This window comes from Vicugna pacos, chromosome 14 (assembly GCF_048564905.1).
Source record: "Vicugna pacos chromosome 14, VicPac4, whole genome shotgun sequence".
Classification (NCBI taxonomy): domain Eukaryota; kingdom Metazoa; phylum Chordata; class Mammalia; order Artiodactyla; family Camelidae; genus Vicugna; species Vicugna pacos.
The window spans coordinates 8949127-8976006 of record NC_133000.1 but is presented as its reverse complement, the minus strand read 5'-3'; the positions used below and the strand labels follow the sequence as shown (position 1 = coordinate 8976006).

The following is a 26880-nucleotide window of genomic DNA, read 5'->3' as shown; positions in this document are numbered from 1 at the left end:
GAGGTCTGGAAGGAAAACTTTATCTCTCCCAGTTGAGCTCTGAGTGGTAGTGGTCAGGACCTGCGAATTAACTGACAATCTGAAATTTTCTTCAGGTTGATGGGAGAAACTGTTATTACACACGCATGCAGCAGCAGCCTATGAGAAGAAGCTCTCCGAATAGCCAGGGATAAAGGGTTATGTACTTAAGGGGTGCTGGCGGTTAGGGCTTCAGTGGGAACACCTGATACGGGAAGTTCCGATAAGGCTTGTTAAAAGATTTCACATTTCTCGTCCAGGTGCTGATGGTCATTCCTTCCTGGCTGGAAACTCCCTGGACGGGGATTTGTGGCAGCAGAATTCTCACATTCTCTAGGTGCTCAGGGTAAGTCTCCTCCCTCTTCCTGGAGGCTGGATTTTCAGAAAGCTCTGTTAAAACAAGGGGATTTTAGAGTTTTCTCTCTCAACTGCTGTCTGTTCAGGTGTTTTCATTTTGAGGTTCGGCCTTCCCTCTGTATCCGTGAGTTCTGCTTGGAGACCAGCCTCACCTGGACTGTGTTTTGAACATCGTGGGGCTTTTCCACTCAGACTAAGCAATGATCAGGGAGTCCTGATGCTTCTCCAGTTTTCTCAAAGGTTGAATGTAATGTATGTACTTGTATCTGTGTGAGCTCTTAGCTGGTTGGTCCCTGTGGTTAAAAATAAAAGGTTGTAAAATCACTTCTATCTCCAACAAGGCCATTATAATTATTAAGACAATAATTTAGGAAACAACAGATGCTTTGTATTCAGTTTGAGGTGATATTTTAGTAGGACTGATAGGGGCTTTTTGGGCAAATGTCCGTTTTGTGGATTTTGAAAGGAACAGAGAGGTGATCTAAGGTGCCTGCGCCCACAGACGGTGAAAATACTGAGCAGACAGTGGCCATGTGCGCCTGTGGTTATCAGGATGCTGATCAGAAACAGACTCACCTCTGGGAGACGGGAGTGGAGGGACGGTTCTGCGGGCTGGGCTGTGTCTCCACCTTGGCTTCTGAGTGTCCCACTTGTATGACGATAATTATACTCTTTACTTTAAATGAGATAATGTGTGCAAATGTGCTGAGTAAGCTGTGAGAAGTTCGTCATGATTTTTCAGTACAAGCACGGGGGAAAAAAAGGTTAAATGAGTTATTCAGAAGGGTTTGTCCAGGGTCTGAAGGGGAGTCCTCACTGCTCTTCTGTCTTTCAAGAGGGTATTATCCTACACGCTTAATAATTTTCCATCTACCAACACCCGCCACCACCCCCACAATTCCTTGGTTGTAAAACCCCTACTTTTTCTTCTTAGATTCTGACTTGACCCAGGTCACTCTCTCCTACTGCAAAGCCCCATTGCAGTGATCCCTACTGCAGTGATGCTGAGTCAAATCTACCTTACCATTCCTTAACAAGTGTCATAGCAAACTTGTTCCTCTAACATATTCTGTGCTTTTCTGAGAGACAGCAGTGTTGTATCTTATTTCACAGGGCAATTTCTGATAGGTAATTTTTTCTCCCCCCTTTCCTTGCAGAATGTGTATGTGTAGTGAGATGAACTTCTGTAACTATTTCCAGAGAAGAATATAATTCAGACTGTTTGTTCCTTACATTTGGCATACTGGGAAAGGAAATAGGCAACAGAAATGTAAAATTAGTCTATTCTTTGGATAGTAAAAGTCTATAAACAGGAACACTGGGATGTCCACTCAAGTGTGCCCGTGGGAAAATATAGATCAAGGTAGAGTGGCAGAATGTGAATTGCCTCATCTAAAAATGACACAACCATTTTAGTATAATATGGGCTGCATCCTTGTCTTCTAAGCCTGGGTTTAAGAATATTTACAACCCAGTGGTTCTAGAGTCTTGAGGGGTTTTACTGCCCTTCTGTTCCACAGTTGCTGGTTTTTCTAACATCGATGTCTGTAGCTGTCCTTGGCTTTACCCAGCACAGGTGGACTGTGGTTTCACACATTGTAGACAGATAATACATTTCTAGTTTTTATTTTATTTCTATAGTCATGAGGCACTTCCAACAAGTCTCACCTAGTGAAATAGCTTATTTTCCTGAGATCAGTTGCATATGTTGATAGCAGAAGAAGCAAGAGAGATTTAAAAGATTTTTTTTTTCGGTTTGTTTGCTTGTTTCCAAACTTCATCTTGTTCAATAAGTGCTGGGAGGACCTGAAGATCCACAGCTCAGTGGAGAAAGCAGAGGGGTAGGGAAGGACTGCCCTTCAAGGCAGTTTCCTGTTCCCCAGCCATTTTATGTTTACAAGCTCTCACATTCACAGAATCTCAAGGGGATAACTTTTTGCATAGTATAAATTTAATTCTTCTAACTGCAGGTGGAAGCGAGTGAAACTCACTAAATTTGATTTTTTAGCTGTGTTTTTCTTAACTTTACCTCATAAGCAAGTTTACTTTCAAATTGCTGTTTGTTTATGATTCCAAAATTATCTTATGTTTAAATCTATTCTAATTCATTAGTTGCTTTTGGCTCTAAACATACTGATACTCGAAATTAAGAATTTTTCGTTTCATGCTCACCTCCCAGTTTGGAATCCTAAGTACATCAGGGAAGCTCTCCTAGTAAACATAGGAGGCTCAGGGGAAAAATCACGTTGATGGAAGCCCCTTCTCAATAATTTTCAAAACATGAAGGCTGGAAGATGTCTAACTGTCAGGAGCGAGGTGAGCAGCCTCATTCGTTATGTACTTTGCTGGCTGCCTAAGTGGTATTGGATCAGAGCACATGCCTTTAAAGCTATCACATCTTCCTGCTAAAGAGGTGACATGGTCGTCAAGAATTTCTGTGTCTCTGTGGGTTGTATTGGAGGCCAACCAGCTTCCCCCTTCCAGGTCTCCTAATTATAGGTTTAATGTGGGAAAATGACTCTAATAAGGAATCCTTTTCCTGGTGCAGATATTTTTAGAAGCATATTTAGATGACAGGAGTTCTGTTCAAGTATGTCCATTATGTTTAAAGGTGACCTGAGGGAGGGTGTATGTTTTCATTATTTCTCCACAGTAAAGCCAGCCTTGTGCTGGTGCAGTCAAGCTGTCACACCTGGCTCCCTTGTGATCAGAGAAATTCCAGGAGACAGAGTGACACTCACAGGCCTGGAGAGCAGATCCAATCCATGACCTTTGCCTCATTAGCAGCCTGACCCAACCAATCGGAAAAAAAGCCTGCCTTTGATTCTGTAGCACAGACATGGCTGTGACAAGGACAGTGATCACCTTCTTGGTGTAACTCCAAGAGGAAGCCCTGGTTCTCTTTGAAATGCTTTGTCAATGCAGACATACCAATACAGGGTGTCTTTTACTGTCTGTCTTTCTGCCTCTCTGGATCTCATTCCCTCTTTCATTAAAATGCCAAGATGCTCAAGTTACCCACTGATCTTATGTAAATGCAAACAGTTTTGAAATCTCTGTTTCCTTTTTCTCAGAAATGTATCAAATGCTCACAGATATGCAATGAAATCCAATATCTAGATTTTCAGATATTTTTAATTAAAATTTTTTTGGCTGTTCTTTTGAAATAATCTGACACTTATAAAAAGAAATGTAGCAAAATAATACAAAGAATTTCAACATACCCTTCACCTGGTTTCCCCAAATGTTAATGTCTTATATAATCTTAGTATAATGATTGAAACCAGGAAATTAACATAGGATACTATTAAGAAATCTACAGAGCTTATTAAAATTGTTTTCCAGTTGTCCCACTAGTGTCCTTTTTCTGATCCAGAATCTAGTCCAAGATCATACATTACATTTTGTTGTCCTGATTTCTTAGTCTCCTCCAATGTAGGACAGATTTTCAGTCTTATATCTTTCCTGACTTTTGAAGAATACCAGTTAGTTATTTTGTAAAACATCCCTCAATTTGAGGTTGTCTGTGTTTTCCTTGAGTCAAATTCAGATAATGCATTTTTGGTAAGAATGTCACAATAGTGATATTGTGTCCTTCTCAGTACATCTTATCAGGGGGTACACAATGTTGATATGTCTAACTACTGGTGATGCCAACTCTGATCACTTAAGATAGGACTGCCATTATAAAGGGACTATTTTGCCCTTTGAAATTAAAAAGGATGTTGTGGAAGATACTTCAAGATTATATAAACATATGCTGTTTCTCATTATATTTACTTATATTTTTGGATTTTTGCAACTGAAAAGTGTTGGATGATCAAAGAATAACTAAACAGATGCAGAGACATCCCATGACCATGGATAGGAAGACTCAGTGTTGTGACATCAGTTCTTCTCAATTTGGTCTATAGAGTCAATGTAATCCCAGTCAAAATCCCAGCAGGTTATTTTGTGAATATTTACAAACTGATTCTAAAGTTTATGTGGAAAGGCAGAAGACCCCAAAGCACCAACACAATATCGAAGGAGAAGAACAAAGTTGGAGGACTTACACTACCTGACTTTAAGATTTACTATAAAGCTTCAGTAACCAAGACAGTGTAGTATTGGAGAAAGAATTGATGAACAGATCATGGAACAGAAGAGAGAACCCAGAAATAGAGCCACATATATATAATTAAGTGACCTTTGGCAAAGGAGCAGAAGTAATAAAATGGAGCAAAGATAGTCTTTTCAATAAACGGTACAGGAAAAACTAGACATTCACATACAAACCAGTGAATCTAGACATAAACATTAACCCATCCCCAAAATTAAGTCAAAACAGATTATAGCCCTAAAGGTAAAACCCCAAACCATTAAACTCCTAAAATCTAACATAGGAGAAAACCTAGATTACCTTGAATATGGCAATGACTTTTTAGATACTACACCAAAGGCATAATGCATTAAATACTTAATTGATAAGCTAGATTTCATTAGAATTAAAAACGTCTGCTTTGTGAAAGGCAATGTCAAGAGAATGAGAAGACAAGCCCAGACTGAGAGAAAATACTTGCAAAAGACACACCTGATAAAGGATTGTTATCCAAAATATACAAAGAACTCTTAAAAACTCAACAATAACAAACAATTAAAAAATGAGCCAAAGGCCTTAACAGACACCTGTTATCTGTAGATGATAAATAAGACCAACAAAAGATACTCCACACTGTATGTCATCAAGGAAATTTTAATTAAATAAAAATGAGATGACACTATACAGCTATTGAAATGGTCAAAATCCAGAATACTGACAAGACCAAAAGCTGACAAGGATGTGGAGCAACAGGAACTCTGATTTACTGCTATTGGGAATGCAAAATGGTACAGCCACATTGGAAGGCAATCTGGCAATTTCTTAGAAAATGAAACATACTTTACCATATGGTTCAGCATTGGTACTCCTTGGTATTTACTCAAAGAGTTGAAAACTTATGTCTAACAAAAACCTGCACATGGATATTTATAGAAGCTTTATTCATAACTGCTAAAACTTGGAAGCAACCAAGATGTCCTTCAGTAGGTGAATGGGTAAATAAATTGTGGTAGATCCAGACAATGGTACATTTTCAGCACTGAAAATAAATGAGTTATCAAGCCATGAAAAGACATGGAGGAACCGTAATTGTATATTATTAATTGAAAGAAGACAATCTGAAAAGCTCACATACTGTATGATTACAACTATATAATATTCTGGAAAAGGCAAAACTATGGACAGAATACAAAGATCAGTGTTTGCCAGGGGTTAGGGGTTGGAGAGGTCTGAATAGGCAGAACACAGAGAATTTTTATTGCAGTGAAAATACTTTGTTTGATACCATAACGATGGATACATGCCATTATAGGTTTGTCTAAACCCACAGAATATCTAATACTGCGTGAACCATAATGTAGACTGTAGACTGGATGATAATGGTATGTCAACGTAGGTTCATCCATTATAACAAATGTACCTCTCGGGTGGGCTAGTGTTGATACGCAGGGGAGGCTGTGCATGTGTGAGTGCAGGGGGTATATGGGAAATCTCTCTACCGTCCCCGCCACTTTCTTGTGAACATAAAACAGCTCTAAAAAATAAAGTCGTAATAAAAATAGTGTTCGTGAGACCATGTAATCTTATTTTAAAGATATGCCCCCAAAATTAAGAATATAGAAATGAGAATAAAGAGATTTGGGGTCAAAATCCCACTGTCATTTGTACTATTGGTCTTTGTTCCACCAATATCAATGTTGTAGCTTGTCATCTTTGGCATTTTCTTAGCTTTTTTTTCTTGGTTGAAAAAAAATCCAATATATGATACATGAAGAAGAGTGCTGTTTTAAGCATTCATTGAAGTATGTGTTTACTTATTTTGCCTGTCTTTCCTCCCTTTGCCCCCTTTTACATTACATTAATGAGCCGTGCTGTATGCCAGGCACAGGTATAAAAAAGTGAGCATGACTTAGTCCTGACCTCAAGAAGTGCTATGCTGGAGGTACAGGGATGGCAGTTTTTAGATTGGGTCCTGGGAGTATTGGTTGGCTGGATCTGGCCTCAGACCCATTTGTCCTGAAACCACAAAGGGAACGTCAAGGTGCAGCATTACAAAGGATTAAGATGAAATCAAGATGAAAATTGAAATCTGACAAAAGTGATGCTTAATGAAAGTGGTTCAGATTCACCTATCTCGCCTTTCTGGGTTTTGCTGCTGTGTGGTTCAGACTCAGGGCTAATAGCTACTGGTTTCTACAGAGAAAAGAAAAATCCAATGCACTGATCATGAATGTGACTGAGTGAGTGGGCAGCCTTCCTCCAGAGACACTGAACCATCCGCAGCATGGCTGCTTTCTGGGAACCAGTGCAGGGAGAAAGAAGCCAGAGGAGGACCATCTTTGAAGTCCTCAGACCATGATTAGAGGCTGGCTTTTCTCTATTTAATCCTCAATCATTTGGGAAAGGGCAGCTCGAACATATTTTATGCCTCTAAAAAGTCAATGAAAGGGTCTTATAACCTATAAACCTCATCAGATTATTAAAGCATGCCAACTTTTAACCAGTAAGTGATGGGTCTTTTCACTGTTGGTGATTCAAATAATTCCTCCAAAAATCTCATTCCAAGAATTCCTAAAAAGGATTTCAGGCATCTCTTCATGCATTTTCAGTGCATTATTTAAAAAAATTATTGTGGTAAAATATAAAAGCACAACATTTTTGTAACAGCTAAAGAGGTCAGTTCATCCTATATGATTAATGAAAGAGCTAAAATCATATTTGTATCAGGTAGATGTGCAGTAACATTTTTAACAGGGATCACTTCATGGAGAAGAACTTAAGAAATAGGAAAAAATAATTCAGGATATCTGTAAACAATGGAATGCATTAATAATTATTTGTTTAAAATGGGGATTCTATACCATTTTGGATTTTTTCTGACTACATAAGACAACGGGAAAAATAAATACACCATTCATTTTTCTCTGCCGTTATATATCTGTCAGGTCACTTATGAGGATAATAATGCATATTCTCAACCGTTTCAGCTCCCTCTGCCTTTTTGCCTCTGATTTGGCCACCCCCTTTATCTGTTTTTATTCTAAGGCTGAGTAGACATGGATTAGTGATCAGTAGAAAAATGGTGGCCAGTTCAATGACTCAAAATTGTCACTGCCAAGTCTTCAGAAAAAACCTCTGACTTCCTGTGAATCCCATGCCCCCATCTCCCTGCATCCTCTTTGAGAAGCGGGCTCTGTTTCCCAAGGCAGCTCAGGTCGCCCCACTTGCTGCTAAGCAGGTTAACAGTTGCTGGGTGGGTAAAGGAGCCCCCTTTCCCCTAGCGTTTCACCATGCTGTGTGCTTCGCATTCCGTGTCAAAGGCAGTAAACATGCCAATCACCAGACGTTGTGAATTTAGTTCTTTCGAAGTCTCTGGGTAGATAATCATATTGTTAGTTGTTAGAAATCTGATACTCTGCCTAAGTGTTTATTAATGGACAGAGCAGTTTTGCTTGCTCAAAAATACGAAAAAGCTCTTTATAACATGTTTAAATTGAATACAAACTAACATTTATAGAGAGGTTAGATGTAATTCAACTCCATTAGTAAAACGGAATGCTATTTACAAACAAAATACTCAAATCAACTGTGGTCTATGTTGACTGAAAAAAAGGCACAACCTCAAAGTTGAGAGTTATGTTTCATTCTGCAGACTTTCTGAGACTCAAGCCCAGGAGGCATCTCTCAGATAGCGCTAAGAGACTGTCCCAAAGTGGCAGGGAGCAGCCAGGATGTATAGGAGTTTTGCTACAAAGACCAGGTAGTTGGAACATCAAAAGATTACTGTTAATTAAAGAAAACCAGGTATCTCAAGTTAAGGAATTTAGTGATTTCTATGTATGGGAAAGTGCAAGGGTCTGGATTCATTGAAATCATTCCTTTGATAGGCACCTAGCTACGTAGGGCCAGTACCCTGTTTCTTCACATCCTGAGTTCAGGGTGCATGGTTGGGAGTGGCTGCAGAGGCTGGGCTGCCTCCTTGTCTGCATCCTGAGTTCCCTCTGCTCACTTTGAAAGAACTAAATTCACAACGTCTGGTGGCAGTAGGGGCTGGTGACTTGATGGCCACAGTATCTTTTGTTTACTGATGTGACTATACAATATTTTTCATTCACGTCTACATGATTTTCCCCACCCTTTCTTATCCCTTTTTCCTGTTAATGTCTTCTTGAACACTGTTCAAAAAGTATGACTAATGGGTCTAACTCTAACATGGTTAGATCTCCCCATCTTGTTTCCTTGAAAAAGTAGGCTGCACTTTTTTTCTATTTAATCTGAAGCTGTAATAAGAATGACTATCAGTTACCAAGTAGGATTATATGAGGCAAATGCTAGCATTTGCAACTTGATCAGTGGCAACACTAGAGAAAAATAGCCATGTGGATGTGCTACCCAGATCATAAGTGACCGTGAACCCCCAAGTCTTCCCCACACCTTTAGTCTGTGAGCTGAGTAAGTGGTGTGGCTGAGGTGAGTGAAGAGAGGGGTGAGGGAGGGAAGGGTATTTTTTGGTGGTAGGAATGAGCTTTCATCAGAATATGTGAGAACAGTTTCTGTGCCCTATGGGTGTTACCGAAGATACTTCCAAAGATGCCTTATAGCAGCTGGGGAGCAGAGCAGGGTCTTGTGAGGGCAGCTGTCCGCTCCTCTGAACAGCCACAGGAGGGGAGCTGTGGCCGGGGAGGCTCTTACCTCAACTGCAGACTGTGACCTTGACTTCCAGCCAGTGTCCTGCATGGGCTGCAAGCACGTTTTAACATACACCAGTCTTTTCCCTGTTCCGGAACTATATTTGAGTGCTTTTATCTTGGGAAATTTACTTACCAGATAGATATGGTAAGGTTTCCAATTAATGCAGAGGTTGTAGTAGATAAGAAACCCAGAAAGACTAGGCAAGCTTTTAAAATATTCTTGGCAAGAAAAGTAGTGAATGAAGAAAAGGGTGAATTGCTGTAAAGTATGGCCCCAAAAAGTAAAGGCCTTTTTGGGGTAGAACTATTCTGACATTTTTCAAATAAAAAGCAAGGTGAAAAAAGAATGCAAAAATTGTACACACACTGTAATCATGACTCCAGAAAATAAACAACATTTTCCATATTACTACGATTGGGAAGAAGCACAATAAATGTTAAAAATGTGACTTCTGCATGGTAGGGAATATGGATGAATTTCATCTTCTTTCATTTTTTCTTGTTTCCCACACTTTCTATAAGTGTGAATATCTTGTCATAATGAAACAAAATGAATAAATTAAGACACATACTCACTTGCACATGTGGCTGAAAATATATTTTAAAAGAGATTTTAAATCATAATAACTACTGGGTTTATTGGGAGCCTGAAATTCCCATTATAATCTCATTTTGGGTTGGAAGCATTGTCTTCAGGAGAATCTCATTTTAAAATATAAAATACTGCATAATAGTGGGTAATATTCATCCATCAGCACCTCAGAACAAAAAGTGTATCTGATTTTCTAGTCTGGCGGACCGCAGAGAGCATGAACCTACATGCATGGGGGGCATACAGGTAGGTTTTGATGGAAAAAGGCCCAGAAACTTTTGGCTGGTGGAGGGCACAGCTCTCCAGGTAAGTGCCTGGCAGAAAGCGACACTGAAGAGGTTTTCAAGGTAGAGAAAGGTGGTCTGGTGTATGGGAGGGTTAAAGAGACTGGGCCGGGAGGAATGGTGAAAACAAACTTGCTTTATGTTTTACCTAGTTCTCATGCTGCAGGGAACACACTCGTTCATAAATCCTTGTGCAAATATCTGACTGTTTCTTTAGGATAAATCCCTGGAAATAAAAGTACTGTGTCAAAGGGTATGGATGATCTAAGACTTTTGATAGTCAATTTCAGGCACATTCTAGGTGAAAAGTGCTATTTAATATGTGCCAGGCTGGGAACACCTGGCCCTAAAGCATTTCCATGAGACTTTGCAGAAAAAGGAAAAGCCAGTCACTACTCAGGACCTCCTTGCTGACTTTTCTGAAAGGCGCCAGCTAAGTTCTACTTTGGTGAATGTTAGGGCTTTTCAGGAGGCTTTAAATAGTAGCATAGAAAGTGATGGTCAAGTCCCTTATTCAGAGGAACAGCTGAAGCCCCCTTAATGTGAGAGTGAAACATACACCGTCACCTGGGTTCTACCAACCAGCTTGCATCTCATCTGGCACATTCAAGCAGACCTCTTTGTTTACAGCAGTCAAATGTGACTGTCTACTGGGGATCAAATTAACTGAAAATAAGCTCTGGAAGGCTGACAGATTTAATTGTCATTTAATAGACCCATTTCCTAAACTCCCTAATATCTTGTGTCGATTGTGATCATCAAGGGTCCCACGAGTAAATCTAATTTAAATTGATGCTTAATTTGGCCAGGATTGAAGAACTACTGGGTGGCAATTGTGGAACATAGCTGGGTAAAATTCCTTTCATCTGTTGGTGGTTAAAGTATTTGAACTTTAATACTTAAAATACAGCCCATCTGGAATCCTTAAATGAAAGCTTTAATTCTCAGAGAAAGGAATTGAAGGTCTCTTTGTCTTCCATGGAAGGTTTTAAAAGGCAGTCAGCAATTAATGAGTGAGATCATGGGCAAAATAAAATTCTTTTTCAAACCGGATTTTAATAGGCTCGTATCTCAACCTTGGCTTGGTGGTGTTTAGGATGAAAGGATGCTGGTTATTTGTATGACCGCTGGGAGACCTGTGATGATCAGGGGAAAAGAAATTATAATCCTTCAGCCATTCATGCTTGGAAGATTACTTTCAATAGGCATGTAAATTATCCATGTCGCACTTTTCTTTGGGGGAAATTCAGAGGCTGTTACGGTAACCAGGAGGTATATAATGGATCAATACTTGCTGGACTGGTCTCTTTTTTGTTGTTGATGCTGTTTTCCCTCACTCTCTATTAGGGTCATTCTTGTCAGTTAAAAAAGTCTGGATATATGTTCTTCACAGAAGGTATTGCTCTGCTTTCCCTGAGCTGTCTTCTGTAACAGATGCCAGGCACACTTTATACTGCATGAGTTTCTCGTTAAACTTCATATGAGATTGAGTCCTGCCACGTAAATTAGTAGAGCTTCTCAGAGACATGCTTAAGGATTATGTCCTTTTTATTGCCAGCAATCCAAAAGCAGGTTCATTACAAATATGAGTCAGGTAGGAGACACTACAGTACACTCCCATCAAAAGCCTTAAGGCTGCTTCTCCAAACTTTAAGAAAATGTAGTGCTTTGGCCGTGACAGAAAGTGAGAAATGATGTCTCCGAATCCCTAACACACACGTTTATGTCTCAAAATTCTCGCTAATGATAGTTGCACTGAAGAAGTCACTGTCCCCCAAATTTTGTGGGGATCAATACAGTGGTGCAGTCACTGAGAACCAGGGTTGACAAACCATCCTGGGTTACAAGAAGAGAATGATGTGGCAGGAAAAAGACTCAATAGGTGATATCTAATATGAACGATAAAATGAGTTGAAAGATGATTTTGGGGGTACATACTTGATTTTTTTTTCTAGTTCTGTATGGACTTAATTATAAGCTCTTTCACAAAGCACCAATTGGGATTTAAATATAAAACCAACCGAATTTGCTGTGAGAAAATTTATTGCCCTCAAATTTGCTGATTGAATGAGAGGCTAATATACAAAGGGACAGATTTCATTTTTACTTATGTAAATAGAAGATGTAAAAAATAATAATGTGAATCTGAAATAATTAGTTATTTTTTAAACTACTGAAAAACCGCCTTACTATATCCCTGTGATTGAGAAAGATATCCTAGTTTCTTTTTCAGGATTCAAAAGCAGGGGCCATGAGCTGGAGCTATTTGCTCATTTGAAGTAAATTGCCTTGACAGTGCATAAGAGAGAGAAGAGCACTGAGATAATTGGGTTCAAAAGAAGTGTTTACAGAGTAGAGACTGGAAGCTTTTTGTACAGATGAAAAGATGTGTAAATGAAAGCTTGGGTTAAAGGTTGTATCCACGAAAGGATACGAATGGGGATCCTAATTCAGTTAGAGCAAAAAGGGGGAGAGAATATCTGAATATACACAACAACCTACTGTGTGCACAGCTGAGCACGTGGTGGAATTCAGGCAGCTACTGCAGCAGGCACCATAGTTGGGGCTGTCAATCTCCTCCACTCCCTCGAAGGTTACCTGCAGCTTTGCTGAGTGGTTCCTGACCACAGTGAGGACTTTCTCCCGTAGCATCAGGGTCTTTGTGCCAGAGGATGTTCTCTCACTCCAGGAGCGGCCCTGCCTGTGCACCAGGCAGGCTAGAAGCTCTGGGGAGTTGAGGAAAGTCTCAGAAGTAACCTTCAAACAATGAGAGATACGAGTTGTTGGATAAATGTTCCACTGTGGGACAATTTGGGGATGTGAGGTGCAGTATTTCAGAAGGTCCCAGAGGGACAGAGGCACAGTTGCCCGCAGTGGTAATCCACACACCGATACACCTTCCTTGGCTTGCATCCTCTGAGATACACTCTGCTTCCTAGGATCGCTTCCCAAACAAACTACTTCTACTTGAATTTTTTCCCCAGGCTTTGCTCTAGAGGGAATCCAAACTAAGATACATACTGAATAGTTATTTGATGGAGAAAAATTGGGGAGCATTTTTATTTAAAAACATTGATCTTGTTTGAATTGCATTCAGAACAGAGTTTAATAGGAGTTGGGGGTATTTTGAAGGAAAGGAGCGAAGAAAAGTCATGAAGAAAAATATTTCAGGGAAATTCTAAATTTAGTCTCAGAGGGGTTGTGATATAATTGATTATCAGGTCGCAGTGGACTGTGGTTCTTAGCTTTGGGCATTGTCATGGAGTTGGCATATCACCCATGATTGGCAATGGAAATAGGAAGAAAAGATCTGGGGGGACCCCACAAGGAATAAATAATTGTGTTTAGCGTGTGAAGTCCTTAGAATTTCAGGTCTTTTCCCTCAACTTGCTATATCATTATTTTCTTCCCAATAGGAGTAGTGAAAACGTTCACATGCACATCCACAGCTACAGCTTTCCTTTCTCTTTAGAAAAAGACTGATGTGAAGAAATGAAGGCGAGGAAGCTCAGTGTTCTTGGGTGTCTAAATGACCCCAGGGTATGCAGTGTGTGTGTGTGTGTGTGTGTGTGCGCGCGCGCGTGTGTGTGTTTTCCGCCTGCTTCAAAAATCTCAAGAAACAAACAAAAAATGCCTTGTTACAGAGCAATACCTGCTGTGTGGTTCAGGTCGACAAGGACACATCGGAGCTGTTTATTCTGATAAGTATCTTCATACAGTTGGATCCTCTTGGCTTTCAGTGATATCTATTAACCAAGGCATTTTTTTGAAGCTGATGTTACAGTTTTTCTTATATTTCAAAGTTCTTTCCCTACTTAGGCTTTTTACAAATTTATAGTTCTAGTTTGGATGAGTCAGGAAGTTCCCTTTCTGGAACCACCCGAGTGGGTTTATAACCCACAGGGTCCTGGTCTGCTTTCAAGGTTACGAGTTGACTTAGGAGATGACGGGATGACAACAGTAAAATAAATGGAAATGATTTTCCCCACCAGCCTCTCCCACCATCTGATGTGTGGAATTTTTTCCAGCTTTCACAGCTGAGGCATTGCTAATTGTTGAATTTGCATTGAGATGGTAAGCTCTGGCAAGCCTGAAGTGCATTTTGGCTCATTTCCCCAGCCTCGTACCACAAATAGTGTCTCCAGCCCTGAGCGCTGAGGCCAAGGGAGAAAGGTCCGGGGAGGTGTTAAGACGTGACTTTGGCCTTTTCCTTACTGTGGAAAGATGCATCTGATAGAAGTAAAATGAATTCTAAATATTAGGAAATGTTCCCTTAGCAACGCCTTTTATACGTGCCATTGTAGACTAAATTGTTTCACATTCTGTGGAGAAGGGATTGAGTTTTTCTACATTAGGGCAGTTTGGGCAGAGGGAAGATTAGTTCTGTGGAGGGAATTTTGATACTTCCTTCCGGTTTCTTTCAGTTCCAGCAAAAACTCAGAGATGGTGGCTATGTGGGAGGTCGGACTATGTTTAAATCAACACTGACTCAACAATGTATTCAAGCCTTTCTCCAGAATTCATCATGTGGTGATAGCAAAAACAATTTCAAGGGTAAATGAACATTTTTTTGAAGGCGGGGGTTTTTTCATGCTGAAAATACTGCATTAAATGATCGTGCTCCTCTGAGTTATAAAGAGCTAATGTGGACCGGTTTAAACAGTGTGATATTTTTTTCTTCCTATAATCATTTCAGTTGATTTTACTAAAAATGGGATCAGGAGTGTCACAGAGAGGAGTCGAACTACAAACCCACCCCCACTTCTTCCCTTCTATTAATCACATGCAGTCACTTTCCAGAGAGCAATTAGGATAAGCAACAATTTCATCTTAAAATTATCTTTTAAGAGCATCCGTGTTCAGAGATTTGATAAACACATCCCAGCTAACCACCTACATCGACCACGATGTTACAGCATTCGATCCCTTGTCCTCTGTAGTTTTCCTTGACTGATGAGCCATTACTGTCTTCTCTTCTTAATGAATGAAGTGCCTTTAGATATCAGTTATCAAAAATGCAAATAATCCTGCTTAATAGCCAAGATAAGAACAAAAGAGAAGAAAAAAAAAAAGACAAGCCATCGCTTCCTTCAAATGAGAAACTCAAAGAAATATGGTTGGTTCAATGGCTTCTGGGAGAAAATCACTGATTTTATTGTATGTCTTGAATTTTGAATTGTTTTGGGATAATACGGAAGCAATTCTAAACAGCTGAGACCGTTCAGTTCTTAAACAGTTTACATGTAAACAAGAGGAAAAGATGATCATACTGGGGTTATTTACTTCTTGATGAAGTGAGCAGAAACAACATTAAGACCCTGTGATCAGATTCTCGGATGCCTCAGTTTATAGTATGATGTTTACATTGAAGGAAAAGAACTGAATTTGTAGACCTAACTTTGAGAACTCAGACTTGAAGCAGAATTGGGGTGGAGGTGGGGAATAAACAATGCTGTTACAGGTTATCTGTTGCTGCGTAATAAATCACTCCAAGACTGACCGACTTAAACAGCGATCGTTTTATCATCTCTCTTTGGTGAGTTGGGAATTCAGGAATGATTCAAGCGGGTGCTGCTGGCTTGAGAGCTCTCCTGCCATTGCAGCCAGACAGTGGTCGGAGCTGTCACAGTGAGGAGGCCTGGGGCACCTGAGCGATGGCCGGGCATCCCCCTTCTCGGGCTTCTCCATGCAGTCTTTCCTCATGGGCTAGTTTGTGCTTCTGCACCGCATGGCAGTTTCAAGGCAGTTGGGCAGCTTACCTGGAGGCTCAGGCTGCTGCGACAGCTCCAGTTGAGCAAGGTGGGGTCAGTGTTTATGACCTAGACTCGGAAATCATTCAAGGTCATTTCTACTGTGTTCTGCTGGTTACCAGTAAGTCACAAACCTGCCCTAATTCAAGGGGAGGGAAAGTAGAATCCACCTCTTGAAGATGGAGTACCCCATTCCTAGGAAGGCGTGGGAACAGGATAAACTCCAGGAAAGAAGCACCTCTGCACCCAGCCGGGCACCCCTCCATGCTGCACAGCCTCTGACCCTATTTTTTTAATCCCAACCTGCTTTGCTTTGTTTGTATTTTACTTGTTGTGAATTTGTGGACCCACATGTGGAAGTTGTTGCTCCTAGCTCCTGGGTTTGTGTCCTTCCTAAATTGGGTACCAGCTCCCCATACACTTTCTGGTTCAGCCTCCTTTTCTAGAAGCGTTCTGCATGAGCACTTGCTGCCTTAGTCCTTGTTCCCAAATGACCTCATCCCTTCTCCCACCTTGTTACGTCAGTCGCTGTTGCCCTGGTGAGTGACATGGGAGATCCAGAGGAAGTAGGAAGACAATATTGACTGAGTCAGGACTAGGGAGAGACATTTTATCCTTTGCATTTTGCACCATCTGCATCTTACAGTTGATGAAGGAATGGGTGAAGACAAAGCTGAAAAACAAGACAAAAGCTGAGTTTGTACATTAAAAGTTAGGGCTATAAAAAGTCCAGCCTGTATTCTATGGATGAGAGAACTGAAGCCTGGAGAGATCTCATGATTTCCTCACTAGCACTAGCACCAGGCACTTGAATTCCCGTCTCCAGACTTCTGTGCAGACATACATAGAAACAAGTTTTGGATGCACCAGAGTCACTAGCAACACACTTTTAATCTTTTTTAAAAAAATTGAAGTATAGTTGATTTACAATATTACATTAGTTTTACATGTACAGCATAATGATTCAGTATTTTTACAGATTATACTCCAAGCGGGAGTTATTATTAAGATGATGGCTATAATTCCCTGTGCTATGCAATATATCCTTATTGCTTTTATATTTTTACATAGTAGTTTATACATAGTAGTTTGTATCTCTTAATTCCATACCTCTAACTTGCTCCTTCCCTCTGTCCTCTCCCCTCTGATAGCCATTAGTTTGTTTTCTTTATCTGTGAGTCTGTTTCTGTTTTGCTATATACATTGATTTGTATTATGTTTTAGATTCTACCTATAAGTAATATCATACAGTATTTGTCTTTCTCTGACTTATTTCACTAAGCATAATATTCTCTATGTCCATCCATATTGCTGCAAATGGCAATATTTCATCCTTTTTAATGGCTGAGTAATATTCCATTACACACACGCACGCACGCGCACGCACGCACACACACACACACACGCACACACACACACACACACGCCACATCTTGTCTATTGATGGGCACTTGGGTTGCTTCTGTGTCTCAACTATTGTAAATAGTGCTGCTGTGAACATTGGAGTGCATGTATCTTTTCCAATTAGTGTCTTAATTTTTTTCCAGGTATATGCCCAGGAGTGGAACTGCTGGATCATATGGTAGTTCTACTTTTTTGAGGAAACTCCATACTCTTCCATAGTGGCTGCTCTAATTTACATTCCTACCAATGGTGTAGACTTTTTGATGATAGCCATTCTGACAGGTGTGAGGTAGTAGCTCATTGTGGTTTTGATTTGCTTTTCTCTAATAATTATTGACATTGAGCATCATTTCATGTGCCTGTTAGCTATCTGTATGTCTTCTAACATACTTTTATTCTCACTTTATTTTTAGAAGAAACTATCAACAGATATTCAAATACTTTTGTTTGCATTTTTAGCTTCCAAAAAATAGTACTCTCAGAATTTAAAACACAAGAGCTACTTAGTTACCGTGAATGGCAGGAACAGATTCTTTCCTCTTGGGCTGACTTTACAAGGGACTCAGGAACACCTGCACTGGAAGTCCCTCATCTTTAGATCTGTCCGTCTATTCACAGATTTAGCTAGTACCTGAGGTCTGACTGAAGTGAGTTGGGATAGACATTGGTAATGAACCCTCATCCTGCTCCTTTGGACAAAATTCATTCTGGGCTTCAGCCAAAATTAGGGACATTTTTGAGAGTCAAGCTTTGGTCCAGTGGCCTTTTCTTGCATACTCAATGTTAAGGTCTGATCAGAGGGCAAAGGTTGTGGGTAGAGAGTAAACTGCTGAAGAATTACAGAAGAACCTCCTCTCCTGTCTCAGGCTTTTCAAAATAGAGATGTATCAAAGATGGCCAAATGGTCCCTTGAGTAATATCTGATTTTCTTTTCTCAGGCAATTCAATGAGATAATGTGTTGTCCGTAAATGTTAAATGGTTAGACACAAGTTAGTTAGTGCAGTGGAAGCAAATTGTAAGGGAGAAAGTATGGCGTTTGGAATCAGAGACCAGGGGATTCAATTTTAGCTGCACCATCTAATGGCTGGTGAACTTGGTAGTGCAGTCTTTTGCTTTGTTTTGTTTTAATTTTAGGTTCATAGCCTCTAAAATGAAATCATGCCTATCATGGGCTGAATTGTATCCCCTCTTCCCCAAATTCTTATGTTGAAGTTCTAACCTCCAGTTCCTTAGAATGTGGCTGTATTTAGAGATATGTCTTTTAAAAAGTACTTAAGGTAAAATGAATTTATATGGATGTGGCCTAATCCAATATCCACATCCTAATCTAAGTGGTGTCTTTATGGGAAGAGGAGATTAGGACATGGGTACACACAATGGGAAGACCCCCAATGAAGATGGCCATCTGCAAGCCAAGTGGGGAGGTCTTAGAAGAAACCAGCTGTACTGACACCTTGATCTTGGATTTCTACCATCCATAATTGTAAGAAGATAAATTTCTGTTGTTCAAGTTGCCTTGTCTCTGTTGCTTTGGTATGGCAGTCCCAGCAAACTTACGCAATGCCTTTGGGAAGTTTTTTTAAAACATTAAATCACTGTATAAATATAAAATTATTAGTAAAACAATATTAGTAGCTACTGTCCCTAAAAATTTTGTGACTGAAGGAATTTGAGACTTGGGAAATTGGGCAGATCTACAGAGTGCCCAGGTATGGGGATGTCTCTAGGATTCCAGTAATCAGTGTGTCAAAAAGGGTGTTTCTTGACCTGGGCTCATTTAATAACAAGATGTGATGAAAACTGAGGCAATTCCTAGGTCTAGCCAGGCTCTGTCAGGAAACCCAGAAGGAAGAAAAAAAGGAAGCTCTTTTGTTATTTTGTGCTCCTACGTTAGTTAATGGCTGTCTTTCAGCCCAGCAGGGGAATCTAGTTCCCTCCCTTTCACCTGGAATTCCCAGATGTAGTTGAGTTATCAGCCAACTTCTAAGAGAGAATTTGAGCCATGGGATGAAGTATGGTTATTATTTAGGAAAAGGGAATCACCTTAGGTTTTGTAAGGAGCAGAATAAAAGCTCTGAAGTCTGGGTGCTTATTTTTATTTGTGTTGGATAGAAGTAATTTTTCTAGTCTATACTTTTCAACTCAATGTTTATTTAGTCAAGCCCTTGGAGTACTGGGCACTGCCCTGAGAGCTTTATGGGGTAGACTGAATACACAGAAATCATGAGCCCTTTTTTTGCAGTCGATACAACATAATTTGTGTGAGACAGGCTGCCAGCAGCCAGGCAATCACGCATTGAGTTTGCAAGGAAAATAAAAAATGTGTAAGGTTAAGTTGGGAGAAAATTTCTGTACTTTTGTCTTTTAGTCTCAGAAGCTCTGCATAGAAGACTCAGTCATTTTCTATTAAAAAGACTTGGAATCTATATCTGAGGCGTTCACAGCAGATTTTAATTTAGTATCCTCCTCTTCTCCTCTCCCCCACCTTCCTAAACCATGTCATATTTTCCTTGTACAAGTTTTCATGAGTTCTGACCCCATCAAGAGAATTGTAATGAGAACCCTGGCAAAAAGGATTATCAAGTTGGAAGCTGAGTATGAAAAGAATAGATTCTTCAGAAACTTTTGTGACACCCCAATTTGTAATTCAGTGTTATTTAAAAAAAAAACTGTAAGAATTAAAGCACTTAGTTTGATAGCAATAAGCAATGCAAAAATTATACTGAATCAGAACAAGTTATCATCAGTGGAGTGCTTTGATCAACCTAAGATGAAGGCAATTTGTAACTATAAATGGTTCCTTTTTAATCAGATTAATTGTGTTGCTCTCTGTTTTGAGGGTGCAAACTGTGGCACCTGAAATTCAGGATTGGTAATGATGGTAAACATTACCAAAGGAACAATTATCCTGTAGGCTTTGCCAGGGCATTTCATTTCTATTACTTACAGAAGCAATCATTTCATTAGGAATTTTATCACTAATTTCATTTTCTAAAAATGAATCCTTTAGAAAAGAAGATGAATTAAAAGTGCTTTCATAGAAGAAGGCACAGACTTAAAAAAATTTTTTTAATTGCATTTCCAAGTTAGAACTCATTGAGATCCGGGTGAGGTGAAATATGTAAATAAAGTAGGCTGGGGAGAGAGCAGCCATGGTGGAGGCTCAGGGGAGATTCAAGCTGGACTTTGATGGGGCTTGACATAGTATTTCCCTTTTCTGTGGCTGCACCTGAGCAATCACTCCTACTGCTGAGGAAATACCATTATCATCTTCGCCTTCTCCTTCCTCCTACATCGCTCGCCACGCAGTCAGGAAGAACAGTCTGGTAGCTGATTTTCATGGCTTTAGAAACACTCAGTAGTCTTAGTTCATGTGCCAAGTGCCTGGACCTACTGCAGATCACTGGGGAGTTTGTAGAGGCTCTGGTACCAACCCACCTGGAAATGACTTAGGACGAGTGGGCTGCAGGTCGAGACCAACAGACCTGCTGAGCAGTGGCAGGCCGGTGGGTATGACTGTTAAGAGGTGGGATGGACCAGTATTGGTGTTATTTCTTTTGAATTCTTGTGAGCAGTGAGGCTCGTGTGAGTTTTGGTAGATGTGTACACGGGGAATAGTAGGGTTGGCTTAGCCTAGATCAATATGTGCATTAATAGAGAAACACTTTCTTAAAGGCTTGCCTGTACCTTGCCTAATATACTGCTTCCCAACACGTCTTTTGGTGAGCAGGTTGGAAGGACAGGAGACGGTGTAAATCCTGTCGTAAGTACTTCAGATAAGTGCTTGGACGTAGCTTTCCCTCAGAGACTGAGGGGGACCCTGGCTGGATATGAGGACATGCTGGTAAGTTCGAGTTCTGTCAGCCAACACTCGAGGGCACATGCTCAGAGATTGTTAACACATTTTTGTCATTTTTGCTTTCTCTTACAATAAAAAGAAATAGGTCATTTTAGAGCAGTGAGAAAATAAAGAGAAACAAAAATAAGATGATAGGAGTGTATACAAAAAATATATATGTTCATATATGACTGAACCCTTATTATGCTGTGCACCAGAAATTGACACAATATTTTTATACTTCAATAAAAATATATATACAAAAAAGTGGATTGAAAACTTTGCACCTGAAGAGAGCCACAATGAACATATAAGTGCCCATTCTTCTGATCTCTTTTCTTTGCATATACATTTATACACACACAGAGCAAAAACAGATTTACCCAAATGTAATAATTTTATAGCCATTATTTTAAGGGTTGCCTAATAGCCATTCTAAGATGATACCATAACTTACTTAAACAAGACTATTGTTTGACATTTCAGTTCTTTCTGACTTTCTCTTAGTATAAATCACATTGTCCTGAACATTTCTGTAAATAATTACATGCATATATCCCTTATTTCCTTGGGACGAATCTCTAAGGAGAATTAAGAACTTCTGATACATGTAACCAAATTTCCATCCTAAAAACTGGTGTTCATTCACTGAACACACGTTTACTACCTGAGCACTAGTCTGAGGCCAGGACTGTGCTGTGGGATGGGGATATAAGCAGTCAGTAAGACAACACAAACCCTGTCCTCACAGAGACAGCCATTAAATATGTAAACAGTCATTAAATATTTGGGGTGCCATACGGGGGGCAGCCCACGGGCTGTCGCGGCTCCTAGAACCACCCCAGGGTTCCCAGCAATGTGTGGGTCCTTGCTAATACATTCTAATATCTTCTTACTTGCATTTTACAGTGAAGTAAACAAAAACAAAGATCATGGGTAGATCTGTGCTGTGCATTCATACATCTGGACAGTCCAGTCACAAGGCATGATATGATCTTTTATGATCCCTGTCCCACATAGGATTCAGTCTTAAGAAGCACCCTGTTCAAAGATTTGAATTTAATAGATTGAATCAGCAACCCGGGGAGGTAATAGCTTTGCAAGTTACAGAGCTGAGCCGTCTTCTCTCAGCACTGTGAAGGGGCCCCCACTCCTCCCTGACAGAATGACTCACCTGCCCTTCTGTGGGGGGACTTTTGATCATCCTTTTCTTAGGGAGCACAATGAATTCATTGTATTATTCTTTTCCTTTTTATAGAAGTGTATTTTTTTTTTCCCTAGATGTGAGTAATTTAATGAGTTGTACTTATATTTCCTGGATCAGGAACTCAAAGATGCTCAGAAGATGGCTGACTAATTGACTGACTGAATGATGGCCATTTGACTGTTTTACTACTACCTGATGGCATTAGTCGGGATTCTGGGTTTAAGTTATAGGACTCAGACTTGCCTAAAGAATCTTTTTTTTTTTTAAACAAATATTAAGCTTATCAGTTTAAACGTTTTTCTCAAGTCTTTGACCCCCTTAAAATCTTCCTTTCTTGTCCACAGTGGAGAAAGATGACTCATTATCATTTTAATGACATAGCAGACTTGAAAGTCAGGCTTGGAGAAGAGATCTTAGAGCTTTATATGAGGGAAGCCTGAAGTCATGCGAGATGGAGAAACTTCTTCTTGCTACAGGTTGATAGTGGAAAACAGAGAAAAGATCAAGCTGGCCATGTGCCTGAGAGGGTCAGGTGTGCTAGGTAAGTTGAGGGAAGCACAGAGGACAACGGTTTTCTGCCTGATACCCCAGGAAGCCGCATGGGCTGCGGGGAGACACCCTGGTCCCAGAGGTCCCAAGGAGAATGCGGCAGGGGCTCGGTGTAGGCCGTGAGGCTGAGTGGCGGGGGAGCGGGGGCTGGTGGAGTGGAAGCAGAGGGAGGCTCGGGCATAAGTTACACACTCCCGGAGCTGCAGCTGTGAGTGGTGTCAGCCTAAGCAGCGGTCAGGTGGACAAGAGACACCTGACAGAGGCCAGAGGCGCCATGGAGATCTAAGGACCTCTGTGCTCCGGAGCCCCAAGGCCATGGAGCCCTCCTCCCTTTATTCAACCCAATACCATTAGGAGGGAGCTTGCAGATACAGGCAAGAGTGAGCAATTATCCCAGATTAGAGAAAGTCAAATAGATTTTCTCTCCACGAAGATCAGACACAATTTATATTTTCTCTGCATCTGAATTGTACTGTGAACAAGTTTGCAACTCGCCTAGATTAGTTTATCTGTGAGGGGGAATTCATTGGTTCACAGAATCCAAAGGGTTGTAAAGGACACAGACTAAGCTGTGAGAAGGGGATGCTCTAACCCAGAGGCAGGAGCTCAGCTTCCTCTCTTCTTCACTCATCTCTGCTTTGTTCACACTGACCTACTTTCTCACTACTGACCAGATCCTCCACATGGAGAAGTTTTATATTCTATAATTCAACCATTAGAAGAAGGGAGACTTCCCTCAAGTTTGCTTATTTTGATCTCAAGTTCAAAATCCCAGGGAATGATTGTATTCACCTAAGAGTCGGGTGTCCCGCTTGGACCAATCGGCTGTATAGTCTGGGAGATGCTATTTTCACTACCTCCCTTCACTTTGGTCAGATGCTTGATGCTGAACCAACAAACCATGGTTAGGGAGTGAGGGACACAGAAGTCCGGAGTGGTTCCCGAGGTGGCTGTGTATTGGAGGGTCGGTTCCCAAGAGAAAGGAAGAATGAAGGCAATGTTGAAAGAAAGGACCAGCCATACACCAAGGTGACACCAGCTGTCTACCAGGTTGTGCACTTTCCGGGACGTTCTCGTTTCTTGGGAGCAGTGCTATATTCAGTGGCTCCCTCTGAATCCACAGAATCATATTGACCCCCAAGATGCACCCAATGATTCTTCACACATGTGATAAACAGAACACAGTGGAGTAGATGGCATATGGCTTTGGAGGCTGGGTCATAAATGGCATTGTGGTTCCCACTTGGTTTCATGGGCTGCCTGCTCTGGTTGTGAGGATACTGAAGCAGCCCTGGGAGAGGATTATGTGGTGAGGAACTGAGGCCTCCTGCCATTAGGCAGCCCCACTCGCCCGTCTTGGAAGCTCACCCTCAGGTCTTCAGGTAATGGCAGGTCTGCCTGCTATTCCATGATGGACTTCTCCAGGTCAAACTGCCCGGCTAAGTTATTTCCAAATTCCTGGCCAGGAAAAAAAGGCAAAGATAATAAATACTTACTATGTTTTTTAGGCTACTAGGTTTCGGAGTAGTTATTATGTATGATTAATTAATCTGTGTTTGCTCCCAAACCAGGCAAGTCCAGGCGGGGTAAACCTTCCAGGCTTGATGTAGGCAAGATGCCCATCTATCACGACTCGAAGAGAGAGAAAATGGCCACGGAATCCAATGTGATTTTCCTTGGGTTCTATAGCTTGTCTGCCAAAAAGAAAAAAAGAATATAGAAAGCAAAGCATCTCTGATGCGTATTTTTCCTCGTCTGCTAATATCACTGGGACATTGGGAAAAGAAGTGTAACACAGCACATTGGAGGTGAGGGAGAGACCCTGGAAAAGTATTCCTTTTCTGTGTTTTCATCCCAGCTCTTGGTCAAGTCATAAGCTATTCTTGCTCCCACCTCCCTGGGTGGCTGGAGGGTCACAGGAGTTGATGACGGTGAATGCACTCTGAACATTTCAACACCCTGCAGATACCACGTGTCATTGTTACAGCCATGAGGACAAAGAACATGGATGTGGGTTAGAATCAGAAACTGGGAGAAAGAAGACAGAGAAGAAATAGGTGAAAATCTGCTTATTTTCCCCCCAACGAAAATAGCATCCTAATAATAGGAAAATGTGTTTTAGTCAATTTTGATATTCCCTTAATATTGTTTGGGAATATCTTTGTATGTAGAGAAACTGTAAAGTCAGATCTCCACAAGGCCCAGAGTTGCAGGGTTGGTAATACGTGGATTCCTAATAATTTTCAGTTTCCTGGCACACTCCTGACACCCTACAGCATACATAATGCAAATGCAGCTGGATGTGAGGGTCACAGCTCTCGCTAATCCCGTGATGCTCACTGATGTATGACTTCACCTTCTGAATGCGTTATCTGTATCAGTCTTCCCACAGGGACCTCGTACCTCAGCAGGTATATTTCACGAGTAGAGGTGTGACTGATGAATCTTCTAATTTTATAGTCTGAAATGGGGTGATAAAATGCCAGATTTATAGATATTGTTTCATTGTGCACAACACTCACGTTTCTTATTCCCATCTGGTGTGAAGAAAAGAGATTTGCTCTCCCTTTAATGTGTCATGCTGTTAAAATGTATGTTGCTTAAGATCTTGAGGAGTTGAAACAGAGCTACCCACCAGCATAAAAGATACGGTGCTATGGGCAGTGCTTTAATGCAAGCAGAGCTTAACCCAAGGCATTTTATTGCCATTGAAGTTATTTATTTATTTTTCATTTTGGAAGGGGAAGATAAACCTTTATATCCTGGTTTATTAACAAAACTTGTCCTCAAATTAGGATGGGCTTTCTTAGATACACCGTTAGCTGCCAATTCTTCCCCAAATTTCATCCTATTAAGTAAGCAGACTGCTCCATTGTCATAGTGTATCAGAAATTCTGCCCAAAGAGTACATTTTCAACTGCCGCCTTATCAGGTGGCCTTCCTAGGGCCATGCAAAATGGCTGACAGATTTGAAGGACTTGAAAAATGCAGGCTTTTCTCTCCTGAAACCAGAACCAGAATTTCTCCCCTGTACTTAACAGGAACTACCCTCCTGACTCCCCAGATTCCACAGAGATACCATTTTTTTCACGCATACTTGTATATTCAGCATACTCTCATTAACATGTCATTTCTCTTATGGGAGAACAATTAGGCATTAATCTTATGACAATAGAGGATACACAAAAATATGAGAGTCACAAAGGAGATGAGAGAGGAAAAATGCAGGAAAAATAATGTGTCTGTATTATTCAAAATCACTGCATTCAAATAATACTGGTCTTTACATAACTGAGACCTCAAAAAAGAAGAGAAGACAATGCAAAATGAATATGTGAAAGAAATTTTCAAAGCAGTAGTAAGTATCAAAGGGCAAATCCTCTCTTTTTGGGGGAGACAGTGTAGAATGTCAGGTAGGAGCATTTGTCACGCTTTATTAATATCAGTGTATGTGTGGTTGTTTTCCTGACATCAGTTGATCCTGCCTTATGTTTGTTTTACTTCTCATTATTTGACTTCTTAGCTCTTTTTGTTTTCTGGACCAATATCTTTCAGGAACCTCCTTAATTTTACCTTTTTATATTGGAAATGACAAGACCTTTTCTGCATGACAATACATGACTATTTAAGAGGGACTTTTGAGAGATCTCAGAGTAATATTAGGAAGATAAAAATTTAGCAGAGAGTTATCATTAAGGGAGAATAATGAAAATTGCAGTTGGCAGTTGTTCAGCACTCATTTTGTAAAACCAGGCATATTTATGTATTATCTCATTTAATACAAATTATCTCGTTTAAATGTCACCATTATTCTCACTAGATTTCCATTTGACAGATAGAGAAACAGAGGCTCATGATAATTGAGACACTTGATGAATAATAAGGGTATAAACTGGGTAAAATGATAGTGACTTGGGAGATAGGGTCTGAGAAGTCTTGTTAAGGAGGCAGCAATTGGAGAAAGTTGTTGTCGGGGAGGATGGATGAGATGGGGTTGGTCTGGACATGCGACATGTGCTCTGACTTTTCCTCAGAGTGGTGGCCATTACTTCACTGGCTGCATAGTATGCTGCATTACCGTTGTTCATGACGCCTCTTATTTTTATAC

General features: G+C 40.5%; 1 long non-coding RNA gene across 5 annotated transcripts in view; it reads left to right on the top strand.

Annotated features, from left to right (window-relative positions):
• Window positions 1–26880, top strand: part of LOC140701096 (uncharacterized) — a 233931-nt gene that overhangs the window by 119917 nt on the left and 87134 nt on the right. For all 5 annotated transcript variants that reach the window (XR_012079929.1, XR_012079930.1, XR_012079928.1 and 2 more), the window contains one exon: window positions 279–364. This is a non-coding gene — a long non-coding RNA (uncharacterized lncRNA). The remainder of the gene's footprint in view (window positions 1–278; window positions 365–26880) is intronic.